We start from the raw sequence: 11,719 nt of genomic DNA, 5'->3' as shown, positions 1-11,719 counted from the left end.
TATGATGATATTATGGCCGTATTAGACAATACGGCCTTAGGGATCTAAGAACCACCGTAAGGAAACTCGCTTTCATGTTAAAAACCGCATCAAAATCGGAATAATTCCATTCAGACATTGCCATCAAATTTAATAACTCTCGTCGAAAACGTCGGCGGTTAAAAACGAGTGTTTCCAAGATTCAGCCCGAGCGATGCTCCGTCGCCCAGGTATCAAGTAATTGTATTGTATTGTATTGTATTGTAAAACTCTTTATTGTACATAAAACACATGAAAATAACATAACACAGGATAATAAGATGTACCTTTAGATTTCCGTTGTTTTTCCGGACAATGGACCGTTTTTTCTGCCGTACTTGTGGTGTTGTTTGGCTTACAATTAATGTGTGAACATGCACTGGACACTTACATGGCGACTTAGCCATAAAACACCGCAAGTCCGGCAAAAAAAACGGTAATTTGTCAGGTGAACAACGGAGGTCTACAAGCGGCGTGAAAGTATTTTACTCTGTAGTCTGGATCATTACAACTTTAACCTTGCAGAGCTCGAGACGTCTTCAGAATTAATTTTCTGTGTCGCCGCCTACCTTAATTGGTCGCTTTGCAGAGTATATCGACGTCATCTACACCCCGTGGCTTCGAATTACACACGACGACGTGTTTACATGTTTGTGTTGGTAATCGATACGTGTAAATTTTGTGAAGGTCTATGTAAAAAGGTGTAGGTCTTAATTTAAAGTGTTCTATGGTTTTTTATTAACATTAATTATAGCTATCAGCGATTTTGTCCAGTGAAAGTGATCGCTGATCTCCAGGCTTTTTTGTTGGTTAATGATAAATAACATCACTTTTAAATTTACCGAAAACTGCAACAAAACTGTCATTTTATTGCAGTGAATTGAGTAGTCTCCTAGGTAAAAAAAATATATCATCATCCTCATCCCAGCCTATATGTATACGTCCCACTGCTGGGCACAGGCCTCCTCTCATAATGAGAGGGCTTGGGCCTTAGTTCCCACGCGGTTCCATTGCGAATTAGGAACTTCACACATACCATTGAATTACTTCACAGGTGTATGCAGGTTTCCTAACGATGTTTTCCTTCACCGTAAAGCTCGTGGTAAATTTCAAAAGTAATTTTCGCACATGAATTTCGAAAACCTCAGAGGTGCGGGCCGGGGTGTGAACCCACGAATCTCTGCTTGAGAGGCGATAGGTCAGACCATTGGGTCACCACGGCTTTTAAAATAATATAATTAGTATAATATTCATAATCATATTCATAAAAAAAAAAACTTTTTAGTTCGTTAGATTATATTAAGTAGGTATTATAATCTAAAAATATTGAAAGAAAGAAAGGAAACGCGTTCTTTATTGAACGCGTATTCATTCCTTTGCTTATTAAACAAAAAAAAACTACAAATACGAAGAGCGTCAAGTTCGAGGGTGGGGACTCGTAACGTCACATGGAACTTCAGCTTGATATGTCTTCATTTCTTGTTCAATAAGGGTTTTCGTTAGGGGAAATATCGCTAGATGGCGTTAGTATCCTGAAATCCGTTTGACGTTACAGTCTTGCTTGCGATTGGCTCATTTAGGTCGAAGATCCGAACTTGAAAAGATCTTCACAGGTCTGATAATAGAATGAAATGTATTTTTAGAAATATCCTGACAGGCTATTTTAATTATTAAAAAAAAATGATTTTTTAATAAATTTTTGTGCATCATCGAGATATAAGAAAATTTGTATTAACTTAAAGTTTAAAACCTATAAAATATGTAGACGTTGGGTTTGCTATTGTTTACCTGACGAACTACTGGTTGCCAGGTATAAATTCAAATAGTTATATCGATGCCCGTTACTTTCACTTGATTAGATAATAGAACAAATTGTATATCAACGTAAGCGCTGTTTATTGGAACACGTTGATATAGGGTTGTCTGCATTTAATTAAAATCATTAAAAAAAAAAAAAATTGCCTGTCTAGGATTTTTTAGCAAAATCATTTCTAATATATTTTCTAAAATACTAAATTTATTATAAAAATACATTTCATCCTATTATCAGACCGGTGAAGATCTTTTCAAGTTCGGATCTTCTACTATTATTTAACCAATCACGAGCGCGACGCAAATATCAAAGTTGTCAACGGACTCACGATACTGAGGGCCTACTCCGAAATTCTAAAATCGAACGGCGGCAGCGACGAATCGGCGGGCACTATAGCCCATTAATTACAGTATAGTAAGATACAGTAGTGTGATGCAACCCTAAGCAATAAAGATGGTGTTCTACTAAAGCTCCCCTGTTACTGGCCGCTTGTAAACGTCACTTAGTTCGCCCGGTACACGGTAAAGGACGGCCCGTACTCCGTCAACCCCGGTTTCCTTAAAGCCTTAAGGATTTGGCTTGTCGCTTACTTAAAGAGCCGTGAGGTGTTCATTTTGGAATAAAAGTAGATTTTCTCGTTTTATAAATGTGACGTAGGCAGAGTTTTTTAATAAAACATGTTTGTATCTTGTTTTTTTTCACTGGAAGCAGTAAGACATGCTCTTTAAAGGATAAACTCTCTACTAAATCTATTCGATGTATTATACATACCTACACCTGTTTCGGTGGCCCAGTTAATCGATAAAACCTATCTGGTAAAGAATTGTTTGGCCAAATAGATTTTTTTTTTCAGGTGTGTTCACACCTTCACACATTTTTGTATTGATTAATGTTGTGCAATAAAGAATGTATTCAAAAGTTGACTGGTAGAGATCCCTTAAAGGGATAAGTTCGCCTTTGTACAAGTATCTCAGAGTTTGTCAATTGTATTTTTGTTTCCTTTCTTTTGTACACTAAAGAGTTCACATACATACATACATATTTGTATTAATACCTAAAAATTTATATATTTCAGATAACTATGATCCATAATTGTGCTACATTACATAACGTCTTCATAAACAATCAACAACATAAACAACTTAATCATTAAAAATAAAATCAATTAAAATAAGCCGTGGTGGCCTAGTGGTTTGACCTATCGCTTCTCAAGCAGAGTGTCGTGGGTTCAAACCCCGGCTCGTACCTCTGAGTTTTCAAAATTCATGTGCGGAATTACATTTGAAATTTACCACGAGCTATGCGGTAAAGGAAAACATCGTGAGGAAACCTGCACAAACCTGCGAAGCAATTCAATGGTGTGTGTGAAGTTCCCAATCCGCACTGGGCCCGCGTGGGAACTATGGCCCAAGCCCTCTTGTTCTTAGAGGAGGCCTGTGCCCAGCAGTGGGACGTATATAGGCTGGGATGATGATGATGAAAATAAAGATCAAAATTTTGGAAGAGAAATCAAATTTAAATTGTATTGTATTAACAAAATTGAAAAGACGTGACATTGACGTCACATAAGAGATACATAAAAAAAACTCATATTCCCCTTTTTACTAAATATTTTTTTGCGAAAATCGTAGAATTGTCATAATTTATCGCACATCTACAAGCGACATAAAATAAGTGTATACCTAATGTCAACATGCAGAACCCGTCATTTTCCACGTAAAATATGTACATAATGTCACACAGACAAAATTATCATAGATGCGCTAAATGCTGATGCGTTTCGAACCCTACACGAGCTCATTTTTAAAGCTATACCGTTAACAAACACTCGTGCACAAACAATTGTATTATGTGTCACATATTATATTTAGCTGTCGTGCATGGTTGCTAGAGCGAAAATAAAGTAAAAATAGGTATTGTAATTTATTGAGCTATACAAGCTAACATCTGAATCGAGCCTTATTCAAGTCAAAATATATTTTTTTAATTTAGGCTATAACAAGTAAGTGCTTAACTTCATAATTAAATATTAAACGCCGAAAAATCTACCACCGGTTCGGAAAAAATCTCTGTAGAGAAGAACTTTGCAAGAAACTCAACGAGGTTTAATAACTAATCATTAAACAATCATAATCCCTAATTAAGCGGTGTGGTGAAACGGTCTAAGAGGTCCATTGTGGCTTTCAGATTATATTCCAAAGATTACTTATTGTTATCTTAGCCTGTCGGTCGTATAATATAGCAGAGAGCCCAAGTTGTTTGGGTTATTGAAAAGAAAAAGAGAAATATGGGTGAATTTCAACAAGCTTGAAATTTACCTAATTTTGGTGGCTTTTTTTATTTTTGTTGTCCGAGTCAAAATTATATATCAACAATACGTTACAAGTCATAATAAATATTGTGTCGTAATGGCCCTTCATTATACATAGTAGTTTTGGAGATATTATGATTTTAGTAATTTGATTACCACCAAAATTGCTTGTACCCACCAAAATTAGATATATTGGCCACCAAAATTGCACATCTACACCAAAATTAGATGTACTTGTGCTAATTCAAGGTAAAAAAATATTTTTCTTGATCAAATTGTCTGCTGGATATAAAAAGAAAATAAATGTTTTATTAATCGTTTTAATTGTACCAAAATCTCTACGAAAATACAATGTTTAACTCGTAGTAACAAAATAGTACATTGTGTCTTAAGGGCGGTAAATAAGGAATTACGAACGAGAGTCTATTAGAAGCCCGAAGTCGATGATAATGCAATTATATTTTCATCACACTTGCTCTGAAACAGTGTCGTAACATGCAGGCTACCATGGTTGCAACCCCCAAATAAAACCCTCGACCTTAATGTGCTTGTCATGAAACCCGTGGTCGGTAAATGAGTCATTGCCGGTACTAATTTTCTTGTCATGAAGCCCAAGGTCGGTAAATGAGTGTGATACTGCATGGCGTGCTGGTCGTGCTGGCGTGCAGGAGCACGTCGGGCGCATGGTCAGGCTGGGGGAGGGCGGCGCGGAGGCTGGCGCTGCCAAGAGCGTAGTCAGCGGTATCGGCAATTTTAAAAAAAATATTAGTTTTTCTTTTACAAATATACAATTTTACTCGCAAATGTGATGAAAAACATTGTATGTCGCACGGGCGGTACTAGAATTACGAACATCGACTAACTAAAGCTCAGTCTTCGACTTCGGGCTTCTAATAGACTCTCGTTCGTAATTCCTTGTTTATCGCCCTTAAGACACAATGTACTATTCTTTTCGAGGACTTCTTCTCTTGATTGTTTTTTCTTCCGGTTAGCCATTCTAAAAAAATAAATTAAGTTTTCAAAGTCAAAAGTCAAAGTCAAAATATCTTTATTCAATTTAGGCTATAACAAGCACTTATGAATGTCAAAAAAAATCTACCACCGGTTCGGAAAAACCTCTGCTGAGAAGAATCCGGCAAGAAACTCAACGAGGTATTATTACAAATAGTGATATTTTATAATTTAGTTTTATAGTAAAGTAGGTATCTAAGTGTTTATATTTTACTTGAAATAAGTGCATTGAGTCAATAATGTTGTAAATGCAAAGTTTTAAATGTAAAAGGCTTAAAAATGAAATTATAATTATGTGGATGGGCTTCAAATTACCACCAAAACCACCAAAATTGATCCACCAAAATTAGAAAAAGTGCATAAAAAAATGATTAAAAAAAAACCGTATCATTCACTTCCAATTTAACTTAATATTTTAAAAAGGAAACTTTTAACATGCCTCGCATATACTTCATACAAAAACAAGTATTGCTAAGTCATTAGTTACATACACCACCAAAATTGCATTAAAAAGTATTTTAACACACCAAAATTAGATACTTACGTGCTTGGCGGACAGATCCAGCAAGATATGGCACGTGTGTCATCGCTCAGTGCAGGAGCGGAACTAAACGCACAGGTTAACACACGTTTGTTGGTCTTATTGCGTTTCGTTCGACCACAAAAACATCTTCAATATTTACCACCAAAATTGCCAATTTCACATGGACAACTTTTAGTGCCTAGTTTTGAGTATAAATTCATGTACTAATATTTATTTATATATTCTTATAAGATACTTGAACTAATGAAGAATAAAATACAATGCATTTTTAGTTAAATAAATGGATGTTATGGTTCTATCATAGACATTCATCAAGAACAACGGATACTGGACGCCACACCAAAATTATGATTTGAATGAAAAAAATATTTTTAATAAACATTAATGACTTTTATAAAACTTTGCAATTTGGCTTAAGATAAAAATTTGTGTTTTCTTTTAGAAAAAAAATTAAACCTCTAAAACAATTAGTCCACACCATAATTATCAGCTCTGCCGCCAAATTTTCTCGCTGAGATAATCACCCATATACTATAACGAATTCTATAAGCCGCATTTTAAACCGTAGTAGCCCCCTCTGAACCGTTCAAATCGTCCGTTGATAATGAGGATCGTGCTCAGTGGCGTGCAAATGGAGAGGCCTATGTCTAGCAGTGGACTAAGATAGGCCGATGGTGATGATGAATGTTCATGAAAATTGACAAATTAGTCTATCGGCAGCCACTGATAAAATGAGCTTCTTATGAAAATTTAATAATAATTAACACTTATTCATTACCTACTTATGCTAATACTTAACTTAACAAACATTCGATTAGGTATCATTTTATGTAAGGAATTCCCTTCGTAATTACAAGCTTTTATTTAACTTGCAATGTATGTACCTATGTAAGAATGTGCGGGTCAAATCTTGCAAGTTGAATTTGACCCACTTCCAGTGGTCGGATTGACTTGAAATCATATTATTATGTAATTCTGTAATATGAAAAACAATGCAAAATTTTCTAAATAAAATCGTTTTTTATTCGGGTCACAATTACCTAAATCACGAACATGAAACTTTCACCCAGTAACAACAGGACTACAGAGCATACATCGTCAAAGACCAAGTTCCACAAAAATTTGCAGATTTTCCTTTATGGTAAATACCTAAAGCGGTATAAAGAGTGGGATGATGATGACACAACAGCATTAAGCTCAGACAAAAAATAAAAGCGCAAGCCAATTCAAAAGGGGTAAACAGAAAGGAATAAAAGAAACGAACTGCATACCAGTGTGTTAAGTAGACCAATCGATAGCGCAGCCATCTGCCACTAGCTCATGCAAACCTAGGTATATAGAATACTAGATTATACCCGCGCGGCTTCGCACACATAATCCATTAGGTCCGCCGGTTAAATTGAAATTCCGGGATTTAGTTAAATTCCCATGGAAACTCCCAAAAACTGTATGTATGTGTATGATAAACAGATGGTCTCGCAAGGCCGGCAATTTTGCTGATTTGGGGGCATTTCGTGACATAAAACTTTTTTTTTTGTTATTTCGTACTTTGTCACGAATAAATGATTTCTTTCTTTCTTTCTTTCTAAATTCGTCGAAACACGCACTCTATTCTCAAGGTATTAGAGGTTAATGTTTCGATATTTTTGATCACCTTGGCCCCTCCGAAATATCTAATGGCAACTATAGAAAAGAAAAGAAAGATAATACAATTGACGAGGCGAACTTATTTCTTAAAGGGATTTCTGCCAGTCAACTTTTGAGTGGATGAGAGGAGCAAACAGGGAATTGTCGTGGATTTCATTGAAGTCTTATACCCGCGACAAAATTCATGTCTCTAATCCAAACGGTTGAAATTTTAGGATTCAAATTCAAATTCAAATCATTTATTCAGTATGTAGGCCGCAATGGGTCTTTTACATGTCATTTTTTTTAAACTACCAGCGCATTCGGAAAGACCATCATTGCCAAGAAGAATGCGCCGCAAGAATCTTGGCAGAATTTTTTCATAATCAATAATTACAAATAAAATATTTTTTTTTATTCTGACCCCTCAAGAACATCGGGATGTAAAATAATTTATGTGTAATTTCACCTTTGCCCAGACATTTACATTTAACACCTTAATTCGTACCTAAATTACAAAAATCCCTGTGCTAATTCTCAAAAATTAAATTGCGGTTACCATTATAAACACAACCGTGCCAAATGGTCTGATTCTAAAACCAGAGGTTGAAATTGCGAGATTTTATCCCTGTCCCATGAGAATATCGGGATAAAAAGAAGCCAATGTGTTATTTTAGACGTCCATCTACGTACCAAATTTTGTCCACCGAAGATGAACGGACGACTTGAACGCATATGAAATTGAAAGTAGGTACCTAGCAGGAATTCGCTTGGAGACCGCGGATCGGCAGCGTAGGACAACCGCCGACTGTATATGGACGGATGGGTTCTCTATCGTTTGCCCGAATTTCATATGCCCTAATGTATCGTTTTCTAGAATTTTCATTTGCCATAAAGTAATTTATTTCTGAAATAGTAATTTCTTCAGAGTTGATATTAAAGTAATCTAACCTAACCTACTGCATTCTATATGATGATATTTAAAAAATTCTGAAAACAGCACGTTTCCATATATTTTATGGCAAACGTTGGTATGGCAAGTGAAATTCGGGCAAGTAAAGGTAAACGGGACGGATGACCTGGTTTAAAGCCGTTCACGGTGGATGCAAGCCGCTTCCAATCGAAGCAACCGGAGGTGTTTGTGTAGAGATAAATGTACAACAGTGGACGTCTTACGTCTGATATGATAATGATGATGATGAGTGAGCTTTTGACAGAACTTAGTGACAGAAAACTTGTTCACCTATAAGACGCTCAAAGGCTCTATTTAATACAATCCTTAACTTTGATCGTCTAGCCACTTAACGCTTAAACATGCTATTATTAACTATAATTAATAAGTACGCGCAACGCAACTTGATAGAACTTTGTACGAGATGTGAACACATCATCTGCATACGTCTGAAGTTTGTTCTTAACAAGTTTGCGAACGAAGATGTTATGAAAATTAGGAGCGATTAGCGTTTTAAGTTATTTGTTTGCTTACAGAAGATTAATTTGAAACACTGAATAATAATATTAAAGGATACAAAAAAATGTTTAGAACAGAATAGAGAGAGAGAAAATGCTTTCAAAAATAGTAGCACATTAGCAGTTATAACAGATAAGTAAAAGATTATTTTACGCCATTTTAGGCACAAAAAACCCGTGGTGACCTAGCGGGTTTCCCTCTAAAATCTAAACTGTTGGGTTTTCTTTAGAATTATTAGTAGTTTAAGAGTAAATAGCAGCCTAAGGTATTAAATATACCTAAGCTTGGAAGATTCCGTACACAATACGAAATCCTTAGACAAATATTACTCGATTTTTTTTCGTAATGACTACGGAGTCCTATCGTGGGCGTGTCCGACACGCCCTTGGCCAATTTTTCAACTTTAATTCGAATGTATTAACAATTTTCGCCCCTTAAAAATTGTTAACAGCACACTACCTACATGATTGCTAATCTGTCTTACCAACATACAGCCCTCTACGCTATTGGAAACTACCCTTGTTCGGACTACAGCAAAACAAAAGAAGGTCATACATTACGTTCAGCCAAGAAGGTGAACATCATGATTTATAGCAATGAATAAATGCTTGTACAGGAATTTGTGTGAGGGGATATTTTTTGTGTGGTGAATGGAGTGCTTTCTGTTTTTGGTAAAAGAAAGGACTATAAAAATTTATTTTTCTAAGTAAAGGCAAGAAAAATGACAGGCAGAGCTTTCAGGCGAAGATTTATTTTCATAGTTTTTCTTGCTACAGTTATATAATCTAGTTACGATTATCTTAAGTTAGTTATTTTTGTTTCCAAAATAATGTTAATAAATATCCCGTATATGCTATTACGAGTAATAAACTAAAAGCAAATGAATCAGGCGTTAATATCCTTAAAAAAAAAGAAGTAATAGAGGTCCATAATCAATGATTAAATTACTTAAACGTTATATAATACAAATGTACGAGTAGGTGCACGTGTTTAGATAGTATATTTATATTTGCGTACAACATAGTTATTTTTGTAAATATTATTATCGCTCTGAAGCGAATAGGCCTATTGCTTACCTTGTAATTTTTTTCTCTGTGTATCTGTTTTCTGTATTGCTTACTATTTCTAGTGTACAATAAAGAGTCTTTGTATTGTATTGTATTTTATTGTATTGTATTATCGGTATTTAATATTCTGAGAGTCATTGTACCTACTAATATATATACTTTGAAATACTTGTACAATGGCGGTTTTTTCTCTACCAGTCAACCTTTACATGCATGTGTATGTGCGTTACTATGGTATGATACGTATGTAAACACTTTATTGCACATAAAACACAAAAATAATACAAAAAGAAAACAACAAAACAAAAAGACGGACTTACTTATCCCTAAAAGGGATCTTTTCAAGCTAACCTAATTTATTTTAATAGTTTTATATATCCTAATTTAGTTATTTAACTAACATGAATGATCCAGGATTTTATAAACTAACCTTACCTAGTTCTAGACAATGGTGTTGACATAAATTCTAAATCCTGAATAGTACACGCATTTGTCCAAATGAAACATTTGTGAAACGAACCATAATGTACAATTTTTTTTTGAAACTGAAAAAATACCTCCCGACTCACATTCGCTGGTTTTTGTTTTTGGTTAAAGACACAAGTTCCTAAAAAAATGTTGGTTATTTCATTTATGCCGCATGTTTTTGTGAAATAGGTTTACCGAGCCGTCAGTAAAGTCTGCGTTGCGACATGTGCCGCTGAAATTGGCTGCTGGAAAGCTGAAAATGTCAAATAAAAGTCTGTACACGTTTCAGCATATTTTGTGGCTGTATTCTTCCCAAATAAGTTTACATTTTAACTGATATTGCAAAGGTACATCATCATCAGCCTACAGCAGTCCACTGCTGGACTTAGGTCTCTTCCATGGCGCGCCACAACACTCTGTCTTCAGCCCCTCGCATCCATCCGCCGCCAGCGATCCTCTTAAGGTCATCCGTCCACCGTGCCTCAGGACGCCCTACACTACGTTTTCCCGTCCGTGGTCTCCCTTCGAGGACTCGTCTGCTCCACCGTTCATCGGTCCTGCGACAGACGTGGCCAGCCCAACGCCACTTCAACGAACTAATTCTCTGAGGAATGTCAGTGACTTTCGTTCTTTGTCGAATAATGTGATTTCGGATTTTATCCTTCAAAGAAACCCCTAGCATTGCTCTCTCCATAGCCCATAAAGGTACGTAATTAAGTTAAAAAAAAACTGGCCAAGAGCATATCGGCACATGCTCAGTGTAGGCCGTTCTAAAAAATACGGCGTGAAAAATTTCACCAGCAAAAGAACGTATCTCCATAGCACTTACGTCCTTTTGTTGAGAAGCACAGTTTTTTGGTTTGGTATAACTCAATCGGCATCAATTCAAAAATGGTACATCCTATCAAATTGAAACTAATCTTAATTAAAAGTATGTGTTAAGTTTTACCTTGGCGATTTTTGACATAATTTTTGAATTTACTGTTTGGAATCTCGTAAGGGGCGTTGGAAGACACAACAACACACGCACACGCACACACACATCATTAATTCCCATCAACATCATTCCTAAATGGGTAGGCAGAGCACACGAAACATTACCGCTTCGGAGCCACTTTTAGCAACTTTAGGTTTTAAGTTTGACAAAAACGGTACAATAGTGACAAGTTGCTAGCCTGTCGCCTACGGTATACCTTAACCTATCCTCAGTCGCCTCTTACGACATTCATGGAAAAAATGGAGAGGTGTAATTCTAACCCGACACCACACGGGACCTTTTACCTACAACAACTTTCAAATTACGCAATTATGCCAAATTCATGTCAATCCGCTAACTAAAACTATACAAAATTCGACTTACATTTGACCAGAACAAAGAAACATAGCGAGT

General features: G+C 35.8%; 1 long non-coding RNA gene across 1 annotated transcript; it reads right to left on the bottom strand.

Annotated features, from left to right (window-relative positions):
- Positions 1 to 4,444: 4,444 nt before the first annotated feature.
- On the bottom strand, positions 4,445 to 6,123 carry LOC141442232 (uncharacterized). Its single transcript, XR_012452908.1, has 2 exons — positions 5,698 to 6,123; positions 4,445 to 5,139 (listed from the first exon to the last, which is right to left on the bottom strand). It is a non-coding gene; the product is annotated as an uncharacterized lncRNA (long non-coding RNA).
- Positions 6,124 to 11,719: the final 5,596 nt, after the last annotated feature.

This window comes from Choristoneura fumiferana, chromosome 25, assembly GCF_025370935.1.
Source record: "Choristoneura fumiferana chromosome 25, NRCan_CFum_1, whole genome shotgun sequence".
NCBI classification, from domain to species: Eukaryota; Metazoa; Arthropoda; class Insecta; order Lepidoptera; family Tortricidae; genus Choristoneura; species Choristoneura fumiferana.
The sequence above is the reverse complement of the archived record's forward strand: the minus strand, read 5'-3'. Positions and strand labels throughout refer to the sequence as shown.